General features: G+C 39.6%; 1 long non-coding RNA gene across 1 annotated transcript in view; it reads left to right on the forward strand.

The window, feature by feature from the left end:
- The window catches only part of LOC131492590 (uncharacterized), a 181,027-nt gene that overhangs the window by 77,476 nt on the left and 75,972 nt on the right, over positions 1-27,579 (forward strand). The gene's annotated exons all lie outside the window — the stretch shown is intronic.

The raw sequence follows: 27,579 nt of genomic DNA on the forward strand, positions 1-27,579 counted from the left end.
ATTTTAATTCCAGTTAGTTAACATACAGTGTTATATTATTTTTGGGTGCACAATAAGGGATGAGTTTTGAATTGAAGTGACTAAAACCAGATTTTAGATCACTTCACTGGCAAATGGTAGATGGCTCCATAATTCTACAAATAATAAATTAACCTTCAATTATATAAAGAAGGTTTAAACGCCAAGTTGAATAAGTTAACTACCTCTGTTCCAAATGAGCCACAGAGTTTAAGGAAAAAAGAAGTTTTTCTTTGCTAGTATTCATCTCTATTTTATTTTTCCCTAGCCTAATACAACTATCATTTTTCCAAATATCACTTTGAGTTGCCAGAATGTCGCTTAGTGGTTGTTGGATTTTTTTTTCTGTTATCTTTTTTATAACAAACTTGGCTCCTCGCTCTGTGCTTCCTGATATTAATGAAGCTAGCATTTCTGCACTGCTTCCAAACCCAAACATGAGCACCCTAATGGTGCACACTTCTCAAGGAGGCTTGGAAACTCACCCAGAATGTGAATTATCTGGCTCTGAGCGAGGGCTTCTCATATGAGGTGGAGAGGCAGAGAGCCAGGTTCTGCGGGTCTGAGGAATATCCCACATGAACAGCGTTTCCACAAAGTGCTAGAATCAGGAGTTAAAGAATCCTTTAAACCTGTAAGTCCTTCACCCCCTTCACAGGCTTAGAGTTAAATGATCCAGCCCCAGTTCTGTGGCTCTTGATCCATGGGGGGGCCTGAGAACTAATTTACTGTGAAATGCAGAAGAGAACCAAAAGGTCTTACTTATGTATTTGTGGAAAAGTCATGAAGACAAAATGCCACTCCTGAAATACATGCCAGAAGGAGAAGACAAGCTGAGCAATGAAGCAAGGCTTTGTTTGTTGACTTTCGGCCAATAAACAGTCACAAGCTGACACTGACAAGGGCAAGGTGGTCTGAGTGGAAGTGACAGGCAAAACCTTTGCCACAAATAATCAAAATAGTAGAAAAGGTGGTATTAATCGAGTACCTGTGCAGTTCACATAGGTTGCTACTTTTACTCCTTTACCTGTGGTTTTCCAAAGGAAGAGACTAAAATGAAGCTTTATACCCAGGGTGAAACCTGTAGCATGCGGTTGGTCCTTGATGCTCTGTGTTGCAGCAAATTACACCCACCCTTTATTTTCTTTAAATTTCTTTAAAGTTTTTATTATTTTGGGAGACACAGGGACAGTGTGAGTGGGGAAGAGGCAGAGAGAATCCCACACAGGCTCCACACTGTCAGCACAGAGCCTGCCGTGGAGCTCGAACTCACAAGATCATGATCTGAGCTGAAACCAAGAATCAGAAGCTTAACCCATTGAGCCACCCAGGCGCTCCTACACCCACCCCTTTATTTTATTTTATTTTTTAAATTTTTTTGAACATTTATTTTGAGAGACAGAGAGAGAGAGAGAGGAAGAGAGAGTGAGCCAGGAAGGGGCAGAGAGAGAGGGAGACACGGAATCTGAAGCAGGCTCCAGGCTCCGAGCTGTCAGCACAGAGCCTGATGTGGGGCTTGAACTCAAGAAATGTGAGATCACGACTGGAGCGGAAGTCAGACACTTAACCAACTGAGTCACCCAGGCACCCCAATTTTATACTTTTAAACTGTAATGCATCCCCTACTCAAGGTCTTGACTTCAGCTACTCATCCTTTTCTCTCTTTGCATTACTAAAGTTTCTTCCCCTGCTGGATCACTGCTATCAACGTAAGACCATATTGCAGGGCGCCTGGATGGCACAGTGGGTTAAATGTCTGACTCTTGGTTTTGGCTCAGATCATGATCTCAAGGCTCCTGAGTCTGAGCCCCACATCAGGCTCTGCACATCTGGCAGTGGGGAACCTGCTTGGCATTCTGCCTCTCTCCCTCCCAGACTTATGCCATCTCTCTCTCTCTCTCTCTCTCTCTCTCTCTCTCTCTCTCTCTCAAAAAATAAATAAATAAATAAATAAACTTAAAAAAAAGAATATACTGCAATATCTTCCATTAAAAATTAACAAAAATACCACAGTCACTTCAGGCCTTGTCCCATTGATGCTGACGGGCTGGGTCCAAGGACCCAGAGGGGGTCCCGCAGGACTAAGCCAAGAGGGTTCTTGGCTTCACACAGGGTAGAAATCAAACGTGAGGTGAGGGCAGAACTTACTGAAGGTGAAGAGAGAGTACAGACACAGACGGAGTTTGTGGGAGACTCGAAGGAAAGGATCGTGAGTGTTGTCTTTGCTTTGGGGGTCTGGGGTTTTAATGACAGTTGTGGTCAGGTGCATGTGTCCTCTCTGGAATCCAGGAACCGCTCAGTCAAGGACGAGTGCTCTGGTGTCCTCCATATGTCACTTATGCCCTGGAGCCAGAAGTCTTGGTCTCAAGGTGTTTAGACTCAGTGGTCCCAGAGAAGGTTTATGACGAGCCCACCCTGTCACTCCTTAGATATCATCTGTGGTGCTGGCGGACTCCAGAGAAATCATTAACTCCTTGACCTTTACAAGGAGGCCATCTACTATATGTATATGTGTAAGGCAGGGGTGCAGGTCCTAGCAAGAACAGAAGCAGGAAAAAAAGCAAAGGAAAAAAAGTGGCTTATTTTTCTTTTATAGGGTCCCTTCAGTTTCCCTGAGTCACCATTTGTGTTGTCCCCTCACCCACCCCATCCCTGACACCAAACTCCATGAAAGGGTTGTAGGGTTATGGTGGTTGGTCTCTCCAACTCTTCTCTTTTGTTCATTATATTCCAATTGCTCTCCCTCTTCCTCTTTCCACCAAGTGGCTCTTTTCATGGTCACCACAGCACCCATGCTGTTAATCCAATGATCAACATCCCTCCTTCACCATACGTGATTTATCAGTATATGATAGATCTAAACAGTATGTCTTGCCCACCTCAAAAGACTCTCTTCACGTGGCTTCCAGGACATCGTACTCTCCTAATTTTTATCCCACTGATCTGGCCTTGCAGGTTTCTCATCTATTCTCAATGTTCAAACACCACAGCGTTTCAGTGTTTGGGTTTCTGATGGTTTCCCGTTACCCACCCTCACTCACGTGGTGACCACATCCAGTCTCAATCCTTTAAAATGCAATCGATAGGGGCACCTGGGTGGCTCAGTAGGTTAAGTGTCTGACTTTGGTTCAGGTCATGATCTCATGGTCCGTGAGTTCAAGCCCCACACTGGGCTCTGCGCTGTCAGCTCAGAGCCTGGAGCCTGTTTCAGATTCTGTGTCTCCCTCTCTCTGCCCCTCCCTCCCTCAAAAATAAACATTTAAAAATAAATAAATAAAATACATTCTGTAAACCAATGTCTCCCATATGTTTTACCTCTCTCCTGCCCCTCCCCTGATCTCCTGACACATATTTCCAACTGTTCACTCTATATCTCCTCTTGGGAGGATATGGAGTCCTTTTAAATTTATATATACAAATCCAAACTCCTAAACCTAATCCTTTCATTGTCTTACCCCTTTCAGTATGTGGCAACTCATCCTTCCAGGCTTTTTGTCCTAAATCTTGGCACTCTGACCCTTGCTTTTTCTTCAAAGATCTACCAGGAAATACTCTTGGCTGTATTTTTTAAATATATCTAGAATCTACCCATTTCTGGTTAGAAATGGTATACTTTCCAATTTGTAATGTCCCTACAGTATGAGCTTATTCTGTCCTCATAACAGAGCTGTGACCCACATATAAAAAATTATTTCTATTCATACATAAATAATATACTATGAAGAGTTAAGTACCTTGCTCAAGATTAGGTAGACATTCCTAAGTCCTAGCCTTCCAAGTCCATGTTACTGCATAATTCAATGAAAATATAAATCATGATAAATTCTTTATGAAATTTGTAGAAAATCCCCCTAAACGTTTTGTCTACTACATATTGATCAAAAACAAAGTTGTACAAATACCCAGAAGTACTTTCATTCCTTTCTCTCTTAGCATTTGCAATAGATTCACTAAAGATTATCGGGTGCTGCACTGAATACTCTAGAGACAGACCAATATAACATGCATGGGATTTGTTCTTTTTATTTTTTTTAAGTTTATTTATTTTGAGAGAGAGAGCAGAGATAGGACGAGAGAGGGAGAGAGAGAATCCCAAGCAGGCTCTGCACCATCATTGCAGAGCCCAACTTGGGGTTTGAACTCACTAACCATGAGACCGTGACCTGAGCCAAAACCAAGAGTCAGATGCTTAACTGACTGAGCCACCCAGACACGTGCGATTTATTCTTAAGAATTTTGCTATCTTTGGTCCACGTAAACTTTTGCAAACTGAAGGTACACGCTTAACATTATTTTTATTTATGATCACATTCAAAGTAACTTGTTATAAGCTGAGATTTTAGATTTGCAAGATCTTTTGGCTTTATTTTTTTAATGTTTATTTATTTTGAGGGAGAGAGAGAGTAGGGGAGGGGCAGAGAGAGAGAGAGAGAGAGAATTCCAAGCAGGCTCTGAGCTGTCAGCATGATCTCAAGAACTCTGAGAATGAACCAAAATCAAGAGTCGGACACTCAACTGACTGAGCCACCCAGGTGCCCCAAAATCGAGTGGTTTTAAACCATTGAAAACTATCATTGGAAAGCTTTTCCTAGAGCTAAAGGGTGACCTATTAGCTTTTCACAGAAATGCACAGAAGGCAATGCAAAAAGAAAGGAAGTTGAGAGCACTGTTGGCATCAGTATGAAGGAAGGATTGGGGTGAATCCGGTGTGATTTGGGAGCAGGTGTGAAACAGAAGAGACTCTATATCTCTGGAACAAGGTGAAATGCATCCCTGGTTCCCTCACCTTTTATGTTGCCACTCCTTGCATATTTCTTAGATGTTTCTAGCCTCTCATTACTCCAGTCTTTCCCAGTTCTGAATTCTCCTTTGGCTTTCATTATAGGATATTTTCTAGAAATTACATAGGAGGCATAGATACTAATAGGAGGTTCCCACTATTTTTAGGCAAAAGCTTGTGGCTCCCATTTTTCTGGACACAAATCTTTGACCTTCCTGTAATCGCGTTGATTGTTTCTATCCCTGCCTGCCTTCTCTGTATCCATTGTCTCCGAGGCCAGTGCACTGCAGCTGCCTCGTCTATGTAATTCAGCAAACGTTCAGAGAGACCGAACTGTGAACACAATTGTTTCTAGCTGTAAATAGAAGCAAGTTGCTTTGTGTGTTTCTGGGTAATTTCATCCGTGGTTTCCATTCAGATAACTTCACAAATGTTCCTGTCTCAGAAACAATTTACTTCCTTCCTCTTTTGCCCCTGTCTGGCTAAAATGTATGTTTTGCCATGAACTTGGCAAAAACTTTTATTTAACTTGGCTAATTCCAGCTCTTCATTCGATCCACTTTTATGTGATGCATAAAAGCGCGTGCTCTGTAGAAGTGGACTAGAGAGTTTGAACAGTGGAAGGTGGCAAGTTACTTTGGAAAGGCAGGCACTGTGTCTTACCCACTCTGGTGACCCTGCAGTCCTGCCAGAGCACCTAAAGGTTGCACAAGTAGGGGCGCCTGGGTGGCTCAGTCGGTTGAGCGTCCGACTTCAACTCTTGATCTCACGGTCTGTGATTTCGAGCCCTGCCTCGGGCTCCGTGCTGACAGCTCAGAGTCTGGAGCCTGCTTCCGATCCTGTGTCTCCCTCTCTCTCTGCCTCTCCCCCATTCTCACTTTGTCTCACTCTGTCTCTCAAAAATAAATAAATGTAAAAAAATTTTTTTAAAAAGATTGCACAAGTAGACACCTGTGAGCTTCATGACAATATTTTTACATCCTGCCACACTTATCACAGTGTGAACATAATGCACATCTCAACCTGTGGCCTCTTTTTTTTTTTTAACATCTATTCATTTTTGAGAGACAGAGAGAGAGAGAGAGAGACAGAGCATGAGTGGGGGAGGGGCAGAGAGAGAGGGAGACACAGAATCTGAAGCAGGCTCGAGGCTCCAGCAGAGAGCCTGACCAGGGCTCGAACCCACAAACCAAAGATCATGACCCAAACTGCAGTTGGATGCTCAACCGACTGAGCCACCCAGGCGCACCTCCTTTTTTTTTTTAATTCTAATTTGTCTATGTCTCAGGTGTCCTTTTCAAATTTTCTTTTGTGTAACCTAGCCCTGCAACAGCTAGCAATAAGCTTTAAAAAAATGCCTATTTATTTATTTATTTATTTATTGGGGGGAGGGGCAGAAAGAGAGAGAGGGAGAGAGAGAAAGAATCCCAAGCAGACTCTGCGCTGTCAGCACAGAACCCGATGCCGGGTTCCATCTCACGAACCATGAGATCATGACCTGAGCTAAAATCAAGGGTCGGACGCTTAGATGCTTAGCTGACTGAGCCACCCACGTGCCCCAACAGTAATATTTTCTCAATATATTAGCCCAGTTAATGCATTATGCATTGATTAAACGATATAAAGTAAAAAAAAAATACATGAAAGTTTTTGGTAAAATTTTTGAGTATTTACAGTGCTAATCAGTTAAACGATAATGACTATTAACTAGCTGGTAACTAGTAACTTCATCTTGTGGTATTTGTACTATTTCTCGTGCATTATCTTATTTAGTCCTCAGGACAGCTCACTGTAAAGAATAATCTGGAAGGGGGATACAGTGACTAAATAACCTGCCAAAGATCCCAGACATAACAGAAAATGGTGTCGAATTCCAACCGAAAGTGTATCTCCATCCAGAGTTTTCCGTCCTTAGTCTAAACTGTATTTCTTCAAAAGATGCTACATTAAGGTCTACACCCTTGAGGAACTTCACAGGGGTGGGTAAAATGCATCCGAATCCCAGGTTGGACAGAGCAATTCAATTCAATAATTTCTACTTTGAAAATATGTGTAGGACATTACATTTCTCTAGGGAATTTCTATATAATCATGATTCCATCTCTTTCTATATAAAAGTTTTATAAAAACCCTTAAAAACAAGTAGGGCTCTCCTTTAAGAAGATTATGGTAAATTCAGTTAAGGGTGTTTGCCTTGGGAATCCTAGGGAAGGCAAGAATGTATTTTGTAGAGAATGCAGCTTGATGGGGAGAGAGCAAAAGGAGAGGGAAAGTTCCAGCAGTGTCCTTGCTAACAGTGTTGCAATATTTTACTATGTGGGCAGGAGTCTGACAAAGGGGAAGAGAAAGGAAAGAAAGAATGAAAGGAGGAGGGATATGAAGTGAGGTGCAGACATGAGAAATTTACAAAACTCTATAAGCTGGAATTGGACGAGACTGAGAGAGCATGGAGCCTAATTTTTGAAGAGAAAAATATCTGAGTAAGTAATTTTTTTTAATATGTAGCCTGGAGAAGAAGAAACGAGTTAAATCCAAACACAGCAGCAGAATGCTGTGTGTCCTGATGGCAGCCAGCGGTAAGATCGGAAGGCATCGGGTCCTGTCTACAAGGCAGAAATAACCATGGCTTTCTTAGGGTACATGATGTTGAATTTTAAATAGTATATTTAATTCCAATATTATTGACGTGTATTAACTTTAATGCCAGTTGTGCTAAAGCCCCACATAGTCAGTTACACTTGTATCAACCCAGCTGTTCCACGGGACACATCAAGGATCTAGACCCAGCAGGCAGAAGGCTTCCTGAGGGCAGGAGAATAGGAATACCCTTTACCTCACATTTTACCCCTTTGCTGCAGCCACTCGTGGGACTGCATAAGCAGGTGACTCATTTCATTTTCTGAGGTCACCCTTGTACCGTCAGAGAGCATCATTGCTGTTTTCTCCTTCCCAAGGGACAACCCCTCCCCACTCCAGAATATTAATTTAAGCAGAGCTACAAGATGCAGGGGTCACAGAGTAGGCTTACAGAAGCAGTGTCATCCTTTCAGAGATTTTTGAAAGCGAATTTGTAACTGTAAAGAATTTGCAACAGTAACAACAGAGAGGTACCCTCCAAGCATAATTTACAGAGTTATCTTGGTTTCGTTAGTTGTTGTTTGGTGAGTTAAAGCATGTTGTGTTAAAATATTATCCTCAAAGAACCAAGAGTCACTTTGATGAATTCTGTTTTATGTCTATTGCAACACCATACTCACTGGGAAACTTTATAAATATTACTCTAATTAGAAAGTCTTTAGTATCTATTGCTATGTGAGACTCAGAAGCTTTTATTAATTCATGATGTGATTCAAGCTAGATGTGAAGTTATGGGGATAGGAAGATTCATAAGTATCTTTGGCTCCAGATCTCTCATGTAATATAGACTATAGAGAAAAAAAGGACCTTCCTACAGTCGTGTCAACCAGTCAAGAGACATGGATTGAATAACTGTTTTGTGTAGCACACAGTGCAAGGTAGAGAGAGGCACTGTGAGAAGAAGACACAAATTCTACTCCCACAAAAACTTACAACTAACATAACAGAGGAATGTGCTTTTGTGTTTAAAATATGACCAATCACTTTTCTCAACAGCTCTGGTAGGTACTGTTCTTGCTTCCATTTTGAATTGCTAAGAGCCCAAAGTAATAGAACTTTTTTTTTTAATGTTTCAAATTTTTATTTAAGTTCTAGTTAGTTAACATAAAGATAATATTAGTTTCAGGAGTAGAATTCAGTGATTCATCACTTCCATATAACACCCAGTGCTCATCCTTAATAACCATCACCCATTTAGCCCATGCCCCACCCACCTCCCCTCCAGCATCCCTCAGTTTATTCCCTATAGTTACGGTAAGAGTCTCTTATGGTTTGCCTAACTCTCTCTCTCTCTGTCTTTTTTGTTTGTTTGTTTGTTTTCCCTTATGTTCTTTTTTTTTGTTTCTTAAATTGTACATATGAGTGAAATCATATTGGTATTTGTTGTCCTCTGAATAACTTATTTTGCTTGGCATAATACACTGTAGCTCTAGCCATGTTATTGCAAATGGTGAGGTTTCATTCTTTTTGATGGCTGAGAAATATTTCATTATATATGAATATGTGTGTGTGTGTGTGTGTGTATGTGTGTGTGTGTGTATCTCACATCTTCATCCATTCATCAGTCAATACACATTTGACCCTTTTCCATAATTTGGCTATTGTTCATAATGTCACTGTAAACATCAGGGCTCATGTGCCCCATTGAATCAGTATTTTTGTATCCTTTAGGTAAAAATCTGTAGCGCAATTGCTGGGTCATAGGGTAGTTCTAATGCAACATTTTTTAAATGTTTATTTATTTTTGAGAGAGAGACAGAGCATGAGCAGCGGAGGGGCAGGGAGAGAGGGAGATGCAGAATCTGAAGCAGGCTCCAGGCTTTGAGTTGTCAGCCCAGAACCCAACGCGGGGCTCGAACTCACGGACCGCAAGATCATGACCTGAGCTGAAGTCAGATGCTTAACCGACTGAGCCACCCAGGTGCCCCTCTTAAAGTGTTGTAGCCATATGTATTGATCTAATGAGAAAAAAAAATGTATTTGGTCATGTATTGATAAGAAAACAATTTAACCTCCATAAGGACTTTTTTTTCTTGTATTACTGAATCTTTATTCCTCAATCTTTGATTCAAGGTAAGCTGGAGAATGTTAGTTTATTTCCATCTTCAGTAAATATTTTCCTTTTTAAAAGTACAATGTTTTATTTACCTTATCAAACCTTTTGGTTCCAGGTTGAAATTACGTGCATGAGCATGCGCGCGCGCACGCACACACGCGCGCGCGCACACACACACACACACACACACACACACACTCTTAACAAAATGTATGTTACTGTTCAATCCCTGATGACAGTTACATCCAGTTTCATGTGCAGACAGCTGCAGCAGGCCAGTTTACTAGATTGTTCTGCTTAATCATTGCTAATACCGCTCTTTAAAAACCTCATACTGTCAAGGTTCAGTTAAGAAAGTAAAAAAAGAACTGGAAAATGTATTCCGAACCCTTGAAATAGCATCAATTCACTCACAGTTACTGCTCATACAAAATGCTAACTGGCACTGATCTGACTTGTGACAGAAAGCATCAGATAAAGAGCAACATTGTCACTTACATTGTATGTAAGCAAGTTCACACCAGTCATCCTTGCTATAGAGGGAATTGTTTTTCGAGTTTCTGGTGTTAATAATTCTATTAATCTGATCCAGAATCAAAAGACTTCAGGGACTCATGTATGTTAATAAAACTCGTACGGTAACAATGTCAGTATCATGGGAAGTCAAACTTTCATGCAGCTGGTTAACCATTTGTCTCCCAATTTTGCTAAGTTTGTAAATATACCTTTGTAGGATGTCAAATAACCATTAATTGTTTGGTGGCATTGAATGTTCTTAATGCCTTATCAGACAGCCAGGTTGGGACAGTTATACAAAGTCCTACCAAAGCCTGTTCACCAAAACTTTCTCTCAATAATTTGGAAATACATCGATAGACGTCCACTGTCAACCCGCATTAAGATTTGCTCTGTGCATACCACCCTCTGTAGTTACTATAATATTACTCCAAGCTGACGAACCATAAGTAAATTTGTTTGGAGTGGCATGATAGAGTGAATGTAGCTGGATAATTATTAATTAGCTAGAAAACCAGGCCAAGGAGTTCTCTTAAGAAGTGACATGAAAGGTATATATAAAGAAAGAAACATGAAGCCTTCTAAGGACTTGCCTTATTAAAGAAAAGATAAACATACTGATAACTCCAAAAAAAAAAAATCAGTCAACTCACTGATAGGTTTTAAGTTAAGCTAAACTGTCAGAACTAAAATATAACATGTGACTTTTATTTTATTATTTTTTATGTTTATTTTTTAAATTTTATTTTTATTTTTTAAAATTTAAATTAGTTAAATTAGTTAAAATCCAAATTAGTTAGCATATAGTGAAACAATGATTTCAGGAGTAGATTCCTTAATGCCCCTTACCCATTTACCCCATCCCCCTCCCACAATCCCTCCAGGAACACTTAGTTTGTTCTCCATATTTATGAGTCTCTTCTGTTTTGTCCCCCTCCCTGTTTTTATATTATTTTTATTTCTCTTCCCTTATGTTCATCTGTTTTGTCTCTTAAAGCCCTCATATGAGTGACGTCATATGATTTTTGTCTTTCTCTAACTGACTAATTTCACTTAGCATAATACCCTCCAGTTCCATCCACATAGTTGCAAATGGCAAGATTTCATTCTTTTTGATTGCCGGGTAATATATATATATACACACCACATTTTCTTTATCCAGTCATCCATCGATGGACATTTGGGCTCTTTCCATACTTTGGCTATTGTTGATAGTGCTGCTATAAACATGGGGATACATGTGTCCCTTCGAAACAGCACACCTGTATCCCATGGATAAATGCCTAATAGTGCAATTGCTGGGTCATAGGGTAGTTCTATTTTTAGTTTTTTGAGGAACCTCCATACTGTTTTCCAGAGTGGCTGCACCAGCTTGCATTACCACCAACAATGAAAAACAGATCCTCTTTCTCTGCATCCTGGCCAACATCTGTTGTTGCCTGAGTTGTTGATGTTACCAATTCTGACAGGTGTCAGGTGGTATCTCATTGTGGTTTTGATTTCTAGTTCCCTGATGATGAGTGATGTTGAGCATTTATTCATGTGTCGGTTGACCATCTGGATGTCTTCTTTGCAGAAGTGTCTATTCATGTCTTTTGCCCATTTCTTCACTGGATTATTTGTTTTTTGGGTGTTGAGTTTGATAAGTTCTTTATAGATGTTGGATACTAACCCTTTATCTGACCTGTCATTTACAAATATCTTCTCCCATTCTGTCAGTTGCCTTTTAGTTTTGCTGATTGTTTCCTTCGCTGTGCAGAAGATTTTATTTTGATGAGGTCCAGTAGTTCATTTTTGCTTTTGTTTCCTTTGCCTCTGGAGATGTGTTGAGTAAGAAGTGCTGTGGCCAAGATCAAAGAGGATTTTGCCTGCTTTCTCCTCGAGGATTTTGATGGCTTCCTGTCTTGCATTAAGGTCTTTCATCCATTTTGAGTTTATTTTTGTGTATGGTGTAAGAAAGTGGTCCAGGTTCATTCTTCTGCATGTCGCTGTCCAGTTTCCCCAGCACCACTTGCTGAAGAGACTGTCTTTATTCCATTGGATATTCTTTCCTGCTTTGTCAAAGATTAGTTGCCCATATGTTTGTGGGTCCATTTCTGGGTTCTCTATTCTTTTCCATTGATATGAGTGTCTGCTCTTTGCCAGTACCATACTGTCTTGACGATGACAGCTTTGTAGTATAGCTTGCAGTCTGGGATTGTGATGCCTCCTGCTTTGGTTTTCTTTTTCAAAATCTCTTTGGCTATTTGGGGTCTTTTCTGGTTCCATACAAATTTTAGGATTATTTGTTCTAGCTCTGTGAAGAATGCTGGTGTTACTTTCATAGGGATTGTATTGAATATGTAGATTGCTTTGGGTACTTCCTATCCAGCAGTGTGGAATCTTTTTCCATTTTTTTGTCTTCTTCAATTTCTTTCATAAGCTTTCTATAGTTTTCAGTGTATAGATTTTTCACCTTTTGGTTAGATTTATTCCTAGGTATTTTATGGTTTTTTGTGCAATTGTAAATGTGATCAATTCCTTGATTTCTCTTTGTGTCGCTTCATTGTTGGTGTATAGGAATGCAACCAATTTCTGTACATTGATTTTGTATACTGCAACTTTGCTGAATTCATGAATCAATTCTGGCAGTTTTTGGGTGGAATCTTTTGGGTTTTCCATAGAGTATCATGTCATCTGCGAAAAGTGAAAGTTGGACCTCCTCCTGGCCGATTTGTATGCCTTTTATTTGTTTGTGTTGTCTGACTGCAGAGGCTAAGACTTCCAATACTATGTTGAATAACAGTGGCGAAAGTGGACATCCCTGTCTTGTTCCTGACCTTGGAGGAAACCTCTGTTTTTCCCCTTTGAGGATGATATTAGCATTGGGCCGTTCATATATGGCTTTTATGATCTCGAGGTATGATCCTTCTATCCCTACTTTCTTGAGCGTTTTCACCAAGAAAGAATGCTGTATTTTGTCAAATACTTTCTCTGTAACTATTGAGAGGATCATATGGTTCTTGCCCTTTCTTTTACTGATGTGATGAATCACATTAATTCACTTGCGAATATTGAACCAGCCCTGCATCCCAGGTATAAATCCCGCTTGGTCGTGGTGAATAATTTTTTTAATGTATTGTTGGATCCGGTTGGCTAATATCTTGTTGAGGATTTCTGCGTCGATGTTCATCAGAGAAATTGGTCTATGGTTCTCCTTTTTAGTGGGGTCTCTGTCTGGTTTTGGAATCAAGGTAATGCTGGCTTCATAGAAAGAGTTTGGAAGTTGTCCTTCCATTTCTACTTTTTGGAACAGTTTCAAGAGAATAGGTGTTAACTCTTCCTTAAATGTTTGGTAGAATTCCCCTGGAAAGCCATCTGGCCCTGGACTCTTGTTTTTTGGCATATTTGATTACTAATTCGATTTCCTTACTGGTTATGGGACTGTTCAAATTTTCTATTTCTTCCTGTTTTAGTTTTGGTAGTGTATATGTTTCTAGGAATTTGTCCATTTCTTCCAGATTACCCATTTTATTGGCATATAATTGCACATAATATGCATAATATATAATTGCTCATAATGGTTGTGATCTCTCCTCTTTCATTCTTGATTTTATTTATTTGGGTCCTTTCTTTTTTCTTTTTGATCAAACTGGGTAGTGGCTTATCAGTTTTGTTAATTCTTTCAAAAAACCAGCTTCTGGTTTCATTGATCTGTTCTACTGTTTGTTTTTTTTTTGGTTTGGATAGCATTAATTTCTGCTCTAATCTTTGTTATTTCCTGTCTTCTTCTGGTTTTGGGTTTTATTTGCTGTTCTTTTTCCAGCTCTTCAAGGCATAAGGTTAGGTTGTGTACCTGAGATCTTTCTTCTTTCTTTAGGAAGGCCTGGATTGCTATATACTTTCCTCTTATGATTGCCTTTACTGTGTCCCAGAGGTTTTGGGTTGTGGTGCTATCATTTTCATTGACTTCCATCTATTTTTTAATTTCCTCTTTAACTGCTTGGTTAGCCCATTCATTCTTTAGTAGGATGTTCTTCAGTCTCCAAGTATCTGTTACCTTTCCAAAATTTTTTCTTGTGGTTGATTTCGGGTTTCATAGCACTGTGGTCTGAAAATATGCATGGTATGATCTCTATCTTTTTGTACTTACATAGGGCTGATTTGTGTCCCAGTGTATGGTCTATTCTGGAGAACGTTCCATGTGCACTGGAGAAGAATGTATATGCTGCTTTAGGATGAAGTGTTCTGAATATTTCTGTTAAGTCCATGTGGTCCAGTGTGTCATTCAAAGCCATTGTTTCCTTGTTGATTTTTTGATTAGATGATCTGTCCATTGTTGTCGTGGAGTGTTGAAGTCTCCTACTATTATGGTATTACTATCGATGAGTTTCTTTATGTTTGTGATTAATTGATTTACATATTTGGGTGCATCTACATTTGGCGCATAAATGTTTACAATTGTTAGGTCTTCTTGGTCTATAGACCCTTTGATTATGATATAATGCCCTTCTGCATCTCTTGATACAGTCTTTATTTTAAAGTCTAGATTATCTGATATAAGTATGGCTACTCCAGCTTTCTTTTATTGACCATTAGCATGCTAGATGGTTCTCCATCCCCTTATTTTCAATTTGAAGGTGTCTTTAGGTCTAAAGTGGGTCTCTTGTAAACAGCATATAGATGGATCTTGTTTTCTTATCTACTCTTTTACCATGTCTTTAGATTGGAGCATTGAGGCCATTGACATTTAGAGTGAGTACTGAAAGATATGAATTTATTGCCATTATGATGCTTGTAGAGTTGGAGTTTCTGGTGGTGTTCTCTTGTCCTTTCTAATCTTTTGTTACTTTTCATATATATATATATATATATATATATATTTTTTTTTTTTTTCCATCTTTTCTCCCCTCAGAAAGTCCCCCTTAAAGTTTTTTGCAGGGCTGGTTTAGTGGTCACAAACTCCTTTAATTTTTGTTTGGGAAATTTTTATCTCTCCTTCTATTTTGAATGACAGCCTTGCTGGATAAAGAATTCTTGGCTGCATATTTTTCTGATTCAGCACATTGAATATATCCTGCCACTTCTTTCTAGCCTGCCAAGTTTCTGTGGATAGGTCTGTTGCAAACCTGATCTGTCTTCCCTGGTATGTTAGGGACTTTCTTTCCCTTGCTGCTTTCATGATTGTTTCCTTGCCTGAGTATTTTGTGAATTTGACTATGATATACCTTGTTGATGGTCAGTTTTTGTTGAATCTAATAGGGGTCCTCTGTGCTTCCTGGATTTTGATGTCTGTGTCTTTCTCCAGGTTAGGAAAAGTTTTCTGCTATGATTTGCTCACATAACCCTTCTACCCCTATTTCTCTCTCTTCCTCTTCTGGGACCCCTATGATTCTGATGTCGTTCCTTTTTAATGAGTCACTGATTTCTCTAAATCTTAAATCGTGCTCTTTTGCCTTAATCTCTCTCATTTTTTCTGCTTCATTATTCTCTATAAGTTTGTCCTCCATATCGCTGATTCTCAGTTCTGCTTTGTCCATCCTTGCCGCCACTGCATCCATCCGTGATTGTAGCTCAGTTCTAGCATTTTTAATTTCATTCTGGCTATTTTTTTACTTCTTTTATCTCTGCAGAAAGGGATTCTAATCTATTTTCGACTCCAGCTCGTATTCTTATTTTCATGATTCTATATACTGGTTCAGACATCTTGCTTGTATCTGTGTTGGTTAAATCCCTGGCTGTCGTTTCTTCATGCTCTTTCTTTTGTGGTAAATTCCTTCATTTTATCATTTTAAAGGGAGAAAAGGAATTAATGAGTCAGAAAAATTGAAATTAAAAAATATTAAAATTAAACACACACACACAAATTGAATAGATGATGCTAGATCTTAGGTGTGTTTTGGTCTGGGTATTGAAAGTGGTTTGACAGATTAGAGAAAAAAAAAGGGACGGGGAAGAAAAAAAGGAAATTGTTTGAGAATTTGAAATAATGAATACACTGAAGTAGACTATAATGAGATGATGGGGGTAAAATAGAATTTGAAAAAATATACACAAAAGTAAAGAATATAGTAGAAAAAATTAAAGAACAATATTTTTTAAAAAAATTAAAAATAAATATGAATTTTTCCTTTTCTGTATTTAAGAAGAAAGAAAAGAAACAAAAAAAAAGAAAAAAGAAAAAAAAGAAAAAGAAATCGTTTGAAAATTTGGAAGTGTGAATACACTGTAGTAGACTTAAATAAAATGATGGAAGTAAAATAGAATTTGAAAAACTTACATAAAAACAAAAAATATATAGTATTAAAAATTAATTAGAAATATTTTAATAGAAATTGAAAGTAAAAATGAAGTTTTTCTCTTTCTGCACTCAAGAAAAAGACAAGAAACAAAAAGAGAAAAAAAGAAAAAAAAGGAAATTGAAAATTTGAAAAGGTGAATAGACTGAAGGAAACTTAAATAAAATGTTGGAAATAAAGTAGAATTTGAAAAAATTTACACAAAAGTAAAAAATATAATAATACACAAAAGTAAAAAATATAATAATAAAAAATAAATAAAGATACTTTTTTTTTACGTTTATTTTTGAGACAGAGAGAGACAGAGCATGAACAGGCGAGGGTCAGAGAGAGAGGGAGACACAGAATCTGAAACAGACTCCAGGCTCTGAGCTGTCAGCACAGAGCCCGATGCGGGGCTCGAACTAAGGCACTGCTAGATCATGACCTCAACCGAAGTTGGACGCCCAACCGACTGAGCCACCCGGGCGACCCATGATACTTTTAATAAAATTTAAAATAAAAATGAATTTTTTCTTTTTCTGTATTCAAGAAAAAGAATTGTAAAAGAGAGAAAGAATAAAGAAACAAAAGGAAGAAATTTGAATAGATGAACCTGCTAACAGATTGAAGTAGGACTGAAATTGCTTTGTTTTCCCCTAAAGTTAGTCTATGTGGCTCTTTATAGTCCATAAATTAAGCAGGCGGTGAGACTTGTGTTCCTGAAGAGGGAAGTTGGCCCAGTTGGGCGGGGCTCAGCGTAACAGCTCCACTCTCCACTAGATGGCGCCGCTCGCCTACTGGGGTGGATTGTTGCGGTGCTTGTAGGTGCCTATGCGCATGCTTGGGAGCGGTAAAAAAAAAAAACAACAAAACACCCAGCTACCCATTCTGTTTTTCTGGATCAGCAATCGCGCACCTGTCCTCTGTCTTCAGCTCTAGTCCACTCCCTGCTTTTTCACTCTCCGTGACCAGGCCCCAGGCAGTACCTCTCTCCCGAGTTTTGTCCGAGATGCAGCTGTTTTCCCCAGCCCCTTACTTCTGAAGGACCGCGGCTTTGACCCGCTCCGCCCCTCTGCGGGAGGGTCTCCCTGAGCAATGGCCGAATGTCGGCTGCACCCAGGAACGCTTGCTGACCCTGCTGCTGCTGGTGCCCCGAGACTGCGGCCAGGTGCCACCCGCCCCAGAAAAAGTTCGCGAGACAGTGTAGCAGCAGCATTTCAGGGATTATGGAAAATCACAACACACATCTGGCACCGGGCTTCACCCTTAACAACCTTCCCCAGCACCAGTGAACGTGGCCATCTTCCTGGGTCTGCTGGGACCAGGTGGCTTCAACCGTCTCCACCAAGTGTCCTTCTAGCAGTGGAACCGCTTTTCCCCGTGTGGCCCAAGAACCTCCCAGAACCCACTCTGTTCCTGGGGATTCGCCCTTCCCATCAGAGCACCGCCAGGTATGGAGCTGCAGAGATGCAGACAATGCGCTCTCCTTGTTTACAGTCTTAATGGCATTTAAACCCTCTCCTTTCTCCTTTCTCCTTTGTCCCTTTTTGGTTTAGTCCCTGTGCCTGTTTCCAATTTTCTACTTTCTCTCCGGCTGCTTTTGGGGAGGGGTGCTTTTCCCGCATTCTTCCCCCCTCCCCAGTCTCCGTCCTCTCTCTACCCACAAATGCAGTTCCCTAACTTCCAAGGCTTCTCACTCCCCAAATTCACCTCTCCATGCCGCATACCTGCTGAATTCTGTGGTTCAGGTTGTACAGATTGTTGTGTTAATCCTCCAATCAGTTTTCTAGGTGTGTAGGATGGGTTAGTATTGGTCTGGCTGTATTTCATGGACATGAGACACACAAAAAGCTTCCATACTGTTCTGCCATCTTGGCTCCTCGTACCACCCCCCCCCATGTTTATTTTTGACAGAGGCAGAGCACTAGGGGAGGGGAAGAGACAGAGGGGGGGCACAGAATCTGAAGCAGGCTCCAGGACTCGAACTCACAAATCATGAGATCATGACTTGAGCCAAAGTCGGACACTTAACTGACTGAGCTACCAAGGCTCCCCAATGTATAACTTTTAAATCAGTAGCACGTAAGTTGATTTATCTGATAGAAAATATAAATGAAGAAATAACAAATAGAAGGTAAATATTGTTAAATGAAAATATGAATGACATCACCAAATCTTAGTATGACAATAAACATAATAGTTGTTAACAGGTTAAACTCACTAGGTAAAGCAGAGAGACGCTTAGGGCCATTTGAAAAATATAAAAGCCAACAATCATAAGATACACTAAAGAGCAAAAAGACATACAGTGTGAAATAGGGCAAAATTATAACATTGATGATAAGAAATTTTGATGAAAAAACAAAGAATGGACTTCAAATGGCCAGATTATGAGGAGATTTGCATGAGGAAATTAATGTTCCTCAAAAGGTGCCACAGGTCAATTGTAAAAATGGCTGTAAATTGTAAGGATAGCCTGATGCCATGTTGTGTGATGCCTGTTAAGGCTCCTTGCCTGGTGCTTCCTCATGGGCTCAGGAGCAATGTGGTTTTAGTGAAAGAGAGAGAAATGATATATAAATGTAAATCCATTGACTTTCCCTCACCAAGGTTGAAATGGTTAACGCCACTACCGATCCCCAATCTGCAAAGAGCAGAGACAAAGCTGAGACCTCAATAAAGCACCTTGTGTTTCAGCCACGTGAGGGCAAGTTGCTCCTATTAGATAAAGGAAAAAACAGGTTTCCTTCATGAAGAAGAGAAAGTGTGTGTCACTTCAAGAGTTGTTTATTCTTGATATGGGATTGCTTACCTTGACCATAAAGAATCAGCCGGCGTCATGACCCAGAGAATAACTGAATGCCTTATTCACCACCAGCAGTGTCTCACACAACAAATGTTCTGAATAAAGAGATTATTTTATAAAGAAATAGAAGAGATAATCAGCTCACAACCATGGGATTAATTGATACTATCCTGCCCTTTTAGGTAAAAACACCTCAGCTAAATACAATGATGAACAGATCTATTGAATACGTAGTTTGTGCAAGGCTGTGGTGCTGTTCTACGAGACACAGTATATGCTCTGAACAAGCAACTGGTATTTGGAACCGTTTCTCTCAGAGCTAGATCTCATGGGTCCGGAAGCCAAAGGTTAGATGTAGGGAGTGTCACCCTATTATATAGTGCCTAGCTCATAACATTTTTGCTTTTTATCCTGTATATTTGGGCTCAGTTGCAAGAAAAAAATGGTTCCACTGCAGGATATACGATAGTTGCATTAATTGGAAATTAAGGCTGCCACCTGGCCATTGTGGCTCCTTGTGTCACTGGACCAATAAGTACCACAGGGTGGTTCTTGTGTTGACCGGCTATTACCTCTGATTATTGAGGGGAAATTGGATTTCCACCACATAATGGGTGCTGGGAAAAGTATGAGGACACCCTCTGGGATCCTTCTAATATTTCCAGCCTAGTGGTAAATAGGATGGACACCGACATCAACCCAGTGGCGAGACTGCTTTGGGCTCAGACCCTTTAAGAGTCAAGAACTAGGTCACTTCACAAATGAAAGATCTTCAAACCATTGAGATGCAGACTAAAGTCAAGAGAACAGAGGTTGGTTGTGGAGGAGTGACATTATAAATACTTCTTATCTTCTCTTGACAAGTAGCAGAAACAAAGACTCTACTAACTAGCCCCATTTCCTTCCTTTCCTTGATAAACATATACTTTCATTTATTCATATAACTCTCTGCATCTACTGTGTTACTGAGGATCTTCCCAGGTACCAAACATACAGCTTGGAGTAGAACAAAGCCCCACCCGCCCCCCACACACCAGTGACTCTTGATTTTCGTGGAACTGACAAATGATAGCTGACGAAACATATAGGTACAAAATGTACTGTTGGATAGTAACATGAGCCACAAAAATTTTTTTTCACGGATTTTGTATCTCTGCATAATCGTTCCTTGAGTAATTCCTATTAATTCGAAAATACTTTTTAAGGAGTTGGACTGATTCACCAGGAAGCATGTGTAAATAGGTATCTGCACGCGCACGCACACACACACACAATACACTTACATGACACTTTAATGATTTGTCTTAAGAAGTAAATGATTTCCATCATTTGGTGCCTTGTCTCAAACTCTTTAGGAAGCCATTCTCAGCCAACCAGACAATAAGGAAGCCATCAATCTGCAGTAATGAAGAAACTCATTACATAATTCATTTTATTTTATGCTCCTATAATCAGTCTTCTCTGAAAATCCATTAAGATTTAATCCAAAAATTCATTCTCCAAGGAAGGTCAAGGGACTTCAGAGCACAGAAAACCTCAAGGTTAACCTTAAGAAAAAACATCGTCTCTGAAAGATTGAGCTCTGTTGTTCTGGCATCTCAGGTCTCCTTTTGTCAGTCAGGAATGGGGCCCTCAGGGTTGCATACACGCTGCACTAAACTGTAAATGCCGATAAATCTCGATGGACTTCTCCAATTTAACTTCTGAATTGAACAGTTTTCCATCCCTCCTCCCCATGTCCATCTCTGTCCATTGGTCTCTTTGTTATGGCACCTTAAGAAATACCAGGGTAAGGCGTGTACATTGCTTCTATGTTCCAGAAAGCTGTTTTCAAAAGCAAAACGTTTGAGGCAAAGTGAAATCTCACAGCACATTTCCTTAAATTTCTTCTGTACAATAGGAGGTACCATTTTGTTGAGAAGTTTGGTAGGTTTTTTGGCAAACAAATGTAATCTGAGGAATTTGTGTTAAATCTACTGTTGTTATTCATTTCCATTAATTAAAAATTTTGATGTTTATTTTTGAGAGAGAGAGAGAGAGAGAGAGACAGAGCGTGAGTGTGGGAGGGACAGGGAGACAGAGAGAGGACAGGGACAGAGAGGGGGAGACTGAATTGGAAGCAGGCTCCAGGCTCTGAGCTGTCAGCACAGAGCCCCACAAGGGACCCCAACTCACGAACCGTGACATCATGACCTGAGCTAAAGATGGACACTTAGCTGACTGAGCCACCCAGGTGCCCCCTTTTCCATTAATTTTTAAACTCAAGGTCTATACTTATGGAGGAGTAAACCATAAACAGTAAAGAATAATCTCTGAATCTGACAGTGCCTGAGAAAACGCATGTTAATCCTTTTGGTAAATTTATTTTCCTTTCCTTTTCTTTGGTGGGGGGAGGGATGTCAGATTTCAACCTTCTCTTTCTAAAGAGGAGAGGGCAATAGGAAACAACTTTCACTTCTAATTAACTATAAAAAAACAATGATCTTCTGTAGGATAGGAATTTCTCATAATAGTCTTCAATTATTTTGACCAAGAATGGAGTTTTGAATCATTACTCAGAAATTTAATAAAGAGCAAACAATTTCAGCTGGGCATTTTTAAAACTTCATTTTATTTTATTTTAAGACAGATAACCTACAGTGTTACATTAGTTCCAGATGTACAATATAGTAATTCAACAATTCCATACATCACCCAGTGCTTTATAACTGCTGAACTCCTCTGATGATAAAATGACCCAGCACAGACCCGGCCACTAGAAGGCGCTATGAAATGCAATACCGTAACTGCAGACTAGCACAGTTCACTGTGCTGTTGTCTCTCCCTGTATCCTTGTCATGACTTTTTGTTTTTAATTCAAGATAATTTCATTTCATACTTCATGTCCAAGTTCCTAGTCTGATCATTTTAGTGTATACCAGAGGCAGTGTAGGGTCTGGAGGAGAATTTTAGGATTGTTGAGGCTTAGATTGGGTAATCAACAGTACCAACCTTCAGTAAAATTAGAACAGTTATCTTCCCTTATTAAAATTTGTGCCGTATTTCCCTTCACTCTCTCCCCACCTTCCGTTCATCAGTGAACCCTTGCTCTTCTCCTGCTCCCTTTGTTTTCCTCCCACTATCTCAAATCTTATTGAAGGCTCCATGCTCAAAATTACTCCATATATGGGCCACCTGGGTGGCTCAGTCGGTTAAGCATCCGATTTTGGCTCAGGTCATGATCTCACGGATAGTGGGTTCAAGCCCTGTGTTGGGCTCTGTACTGACAACTCAGAGCCTAGAGCCTGATTTGGATTCTGTGTCTCCTTCTGTCTCTCTGCTTTTCCCCTGCTTGTGTTCTTTCTCTTTCTGAAATAATAAATAAATAAGCTTTCTAAAAAAATTACTCCATATTCTACCCTTAACTGCATCAAAAAAAGAAGTAATTCAACAAATTATGTACAGAAAAGTGTATGACTAAGTTGCATTTCGTTAAAATGTGAAATAGTTTTAGTCACTGTTGAGGGTTAGGTTTGTAGTAATGTGCAATTATTATTTAAAGAGTTATTTCACAGAATGAGCAAAATATTTTGAAGCATGAGGACTTTTCCATACACCTTAAGTCGGAAATAGTGGTAGTGAATTCCTTCACTTCTAAATGAATTCAATTTAGTTCAGAAGTGTATGCAAGAAATAGGAATTTCTTCCTTTTTAAAACCTTGGGGCACCTGGATGGCTCAGTTGATTAAGTGTCTGACTTAAGGTCAGGTCATGATCTCACAGTTCATGTGTGCAAGCCCTGTGTTGGGCTCTGTGCTGACAGCTCGGAGCCTGGAGCCTGCTTCCGATTCTGTGTCTCCCTCTGTCTCTGCCCCTCCCCCATTCACACTGTGTGTCTCTCCCTGTCTCTAAAAATAAAAATAAATGTTAATAAATAAGTAAAAAAAAAAAAATAAAGCAAAACTTCATTTAATTTTAGACGTCCAGCCTTCATCTGTCACTGATCAGCCTGTACTGCTGAGAAATACACTGTGTTCCTCCGTGTTTGATTTTCACTGAAGTTCCAAGGTCTATTCAAAGCCATAGCACTGGACACCGGAGAGCCCTCTGATGTTGCCCGAGGACATCCAGTCCCACCAAGTCTTGAATTTCCCCATTGCCTTGATGTTCTCTGCTTCTAGGCCACTCTTGGGAAAGAGAAGTCTTTGGCGGGACTAGAAACATCTATACTGCGTTGCATTCTCCCCACGTGCCCCACATCGGCATTTTTACTTAGGCGTTCCTCCATTACCACTGTGCAAGATCTGGATGGGGAAGAGGGCACCCAGATGCGTGGGTAAATTAATTGACCTGTCTCTCTTCTTCCCTCCCTAGTTTCAGGGACATTCACCTTTTTGCCTCCGACTTCACAATATCACTCTTGCTCATAACCTACCTCCGGTAACCAGTAACCAGTCTTTCAATGCATTAGGCCCCATAGTAAGGCCTAGGAAAAGCCATGGAACTCAAGTGATTGTTCTTTATAACCTGGCTACATCACAGAGACACGAATTGTGAAAATGTACCGTCTGCTGCTTGAAGTGCAAGAGAGGGTGCAGAGAACTCAGACTTGTCCAGGTTGACATAAGGAATTGACTGTGCCTTCCTAAATTCAGCTGGTATAACACTGTAAATAGTGTGAGTGTATGCGTAGCATAAAGTGGCTTTTCTCACACTATCTGGTAGAAAAGCTTGCCAGTTCCCTCTACTGCGATTCCTTCCTAGTGTTTGTTGCTGGTTCCTTTTGACTTCATCTCTACATTTGGGAGTCCTCAAGGCTCAGTCATCACCTTGTTCTCTTTTCTGTCTTGTATTATCACTGACCCCAATGATTTAAGATATGACACACAGAGGGGCGCCTGGGTGGCTCAGTTGGTTGAGTGACCGACTTTGGCTCACGTCATGATCTCGCGGTTCGTGAGTTCGAGCCCCGTGTCAGACTCTGTGCTGACAGCTCAGAGCCTGGAGCCTGCTTCTGACCCTGTGTCTCCATCTTTCTCTGCTCCTGTCCCACTCATGCTCTATCTCTCTCCGTCTCAGAAATAAATAAACATTAAAAAAATTTTTTTAAAGATATGACACACGGGAGCTGGGTGCTCCATCACTTGAGTGTCCAACTACTGACTCAGGTCATGATTTTACGGTTCATGAATTCGAGCCCTGCATCAGGCTCGCTGCTGTCAGCACAAAGCCTGCTTCAGATCCTCTCTGCCCCCTCTCTCTGCCCCTCCCCTGCCAGCATGCTTTCTCTCAAAAATAAATAAGCATTAGAAAAATAAAATAAAATATGACACACATTCTCACAGCTTCTAATTTTTCTCAGATGCTTCCTCTAAGATCCAATTTAACATACAATTGTGTACCTATTATTTCCAAAGTAATTCTCCAAGACACTTTGAGTTAAATCCTTGGTACATCTCCTTCCAAATCTTTCCTCCCTATCTTCCAAAACTCACTTGTCTCTGACTCTTCATTTTCTTCATCCCTCACGTTGGATTACTCAGATCCTTAATCTGTGTCCTAAAATACAACTCAAATCCACTCAATTGTTTTTTATCTTCATGAAAGTTAGGATTTGAATGTCTATTCTACTTACTACTGGGGCCCAGAGCATGGAAGAGCTCAAAAGTACCTAGTAGTTGCTTCATAAATATTTTTTGAATGACTGAATGAATGAATTCAAGCAACAAATACACTGTGGATTCTGCTAGAGAAACATTGTCTTCCAGAGTTTCTCATATGTTTAGCTTTCCAATTAGAGTTCTGGATTGAATAAGATTTCTTCCTGGTTTTAAAAACTTATACACACCTGTAGAAGGTAGATTATTTATTATCTATTTATCTATTATTCCATCTATCTATAATCTATTAGATAGATATCAAATCAGTATTAATTGGGTAGTATAAATGATGTCTGAATTGCAGTATTAAAGCTGGTATTTCCATTGAGGAACTAGTAAAATAAATATTCATTTCTTTATCAAATATTTTTGGCCTTAAATATGCATAAATCCAAAACAATAAAAGACCATTCTTTAGATGTCATGAGATTCCAAGTATTTATTAATCCTTCTTTTGATCCCACTCTTCCCATTGACAGAAAGATGGGGCATAGCATATGTGACATTGACCTAATTAATCAGACTAGATTAGGGAGTGGGCCAAATTGGGGTCACCTGAGGTTTTCATTCTAAAAAAAAGGACTTTCTCATGAGATTTAACCAGTTTTTCAAAGATTAAACAGCTGACATGGCCCTTCTCTAACTTCTCTGAAATACACCATATCCCTTGTTTGCATTATAAATATTTTCATCAATATGGAATTTATGAGAAGTGGTATTATTTTGACACCACTGTAAAAATGAAATCTATAAAATAACTTTGAGAGATACGTCTATGTAAATTTGGATACAAGGCTTTTTGTTTGTTTCTTTGTTTCTTAACAACCTGAACTCGATGCCATAATTCAATATTTAAATTTCAGTCATTAAATGGGATAGAAAGTTTTGTTTTCCAATTTCATTTCATTTTTTTTCATTCAATATGTATGTGTGTATAGACATATAATATATTTATGTATATTATGTACACACATATGTATTTATTATTTAAATTCAATTTAGTTAACATGCAGTGTAGTCTTGGCTTCAGGAGTAGAATCCAGCGATTCATCTCTTACATATGACACCCAGTGCTCATCCCATAAAGTGCCCTCATTAATGCCCATTAGCCCTTTAACTCCTTGCCCCCCCCCACTTGTTTTCTGTATTTAAGAGTCTTGTATGGTTTGCCTCCCTCTCTGTTTTTATGTTATTGTTCCTTCCCTTCCCCTATGTTCATCTGTTGTGTTTCTCAAATACCACATATGAATTAAATCATATGATATTTATATTTCTCTGTCTTGTTTCACTTAGTGTAATGCATTCTAGTTCCATCCATGTTGTTGCAAATGGCAAGATGTCAATTTTTCATCTGTGAGTAGTATTCCGCTATATATACATACATATATATATATACATACATATATATATATATACACATATATACACATACACACACACACACACACACACACACGTACACACACACATATACATACGCCACATCTTTATCCATTCATCAATCGATAGACATTTGGTCTCTTTCCATAATTTGATGATTGTAGATAGTGCTGCTATTAACATTGGGGGTGCAATTGCCCCTTCAAATCAGCAGTTTTGTATCCTTTGGATAAACACCTAGTAATGCAATTGCTGGGTTGTAGGGTAGTTCTATTTTTAATTTCAGTTTTCATTCCCACCAATAATGCAAGAGGTTTCCCCTTTCTCTCCATCTTTGCCAACATTGTTGTTTCCTGAATTGTTAATTTTAGCCATTCTGACAGAAGTGAGGTGGTATCTCATTGTGGTTTTGATTTGCAGTTCCCTGATGATAAGTGACATTGAGCATCTTTTCATGTGTCTTTTAGCCATCTGGAGGTCTTCTTTGGGAAAGTATCTGTTCATGTCTTCTGCCCATTTCCTAACTGGGTTATTTGGTTTTTGGGTGTTGAGTTTGATAAGTTCTTTATAGATTTTGGATACTAACTCTTTATCTGATATGTCATTTGCAAATATCTTTTCCCATTATGTCAGTTGCCTTTTAGTTTTGATGATTATTTCTTTCACTGTGTGGAAGCTTTTTATCTTGATGAGGTCCCAATAGTTCATTTTTGCTTTTGTTTTCCTTGCCTTCAGAGATGTGTTGAGTAAGAAGTTTCTCTGGCCAGGGTCAAAGAGGTTGCTGTCTGTTTTCTCCTGTAGAATTTTGATGGTTTTCTTCTGTCTCACATTTAGATCTTTTATCCATTTTGAGTTTATTTTTGTGTATGGTGTAAGAAAGTGCTCCAGGTTCATTCTTCTGCATGTCGCTGTCCAGTTTTCCCAACACCGTTTGCTGAAGAGACTGTCTTTTTTCTTTTTTTTTTTTAATGTTTATTTATATTTGACAGAGAGAGAGAGAGACAGAGCATGAGTAGAGGAGGGGAAGAGAGAGAGGGAGACACAGAATCTGAAGCAGGCTCCAGGCTCTGTCTGAGCTGTCAGCACAGAGCCCGATGCAGAGCTCGAACTCACATGATCTCACGTGAGATCATGACCTGAGCCGAAGTCGGAAACTTAACTGACTGAGCCACCCAGGCGCCCCAAGAGACTTTTTTCCATTGGATATTCTTTCCTGCTTTGTCAAAGATTAGTTGGCCATACATTGGTGGGTCCATTTCTGGGTTCTTTATTCTGTTCTATCAATCTGTGTGTCTGTTTTTGTGCCAGTACCATAATGTCTTGATGATTATAGCTTTGTAATAGAGCTTGAAGTCTGGGATTGTGATGCCTCCAGGTTTGGTTTTCTTTTGCAACATTACTTTGGATATTCAGGGTCTTTTCTGGTTTTATACAAATTTCAGAGTTGTTTGTTCTAGCTATGTGAAAAGTGCCAGAGTTATTTTGAC

The sequence above is a fragment of the Neofelis nebulosa genome, chromosome 13, assembly GCF_028018385.1.
Source record: "Neofelis nebulosa isolate mNeoNeb1 chromosome 13, mNeoNeb1.pri, whole genome shotgun sequence".
NCBI classification, from domain to species: Eukaryota; Metazoa; Chordata; class Mammalia; order Carnivora; family Felidae; genus Neofelis; species Neofelis nebulosa.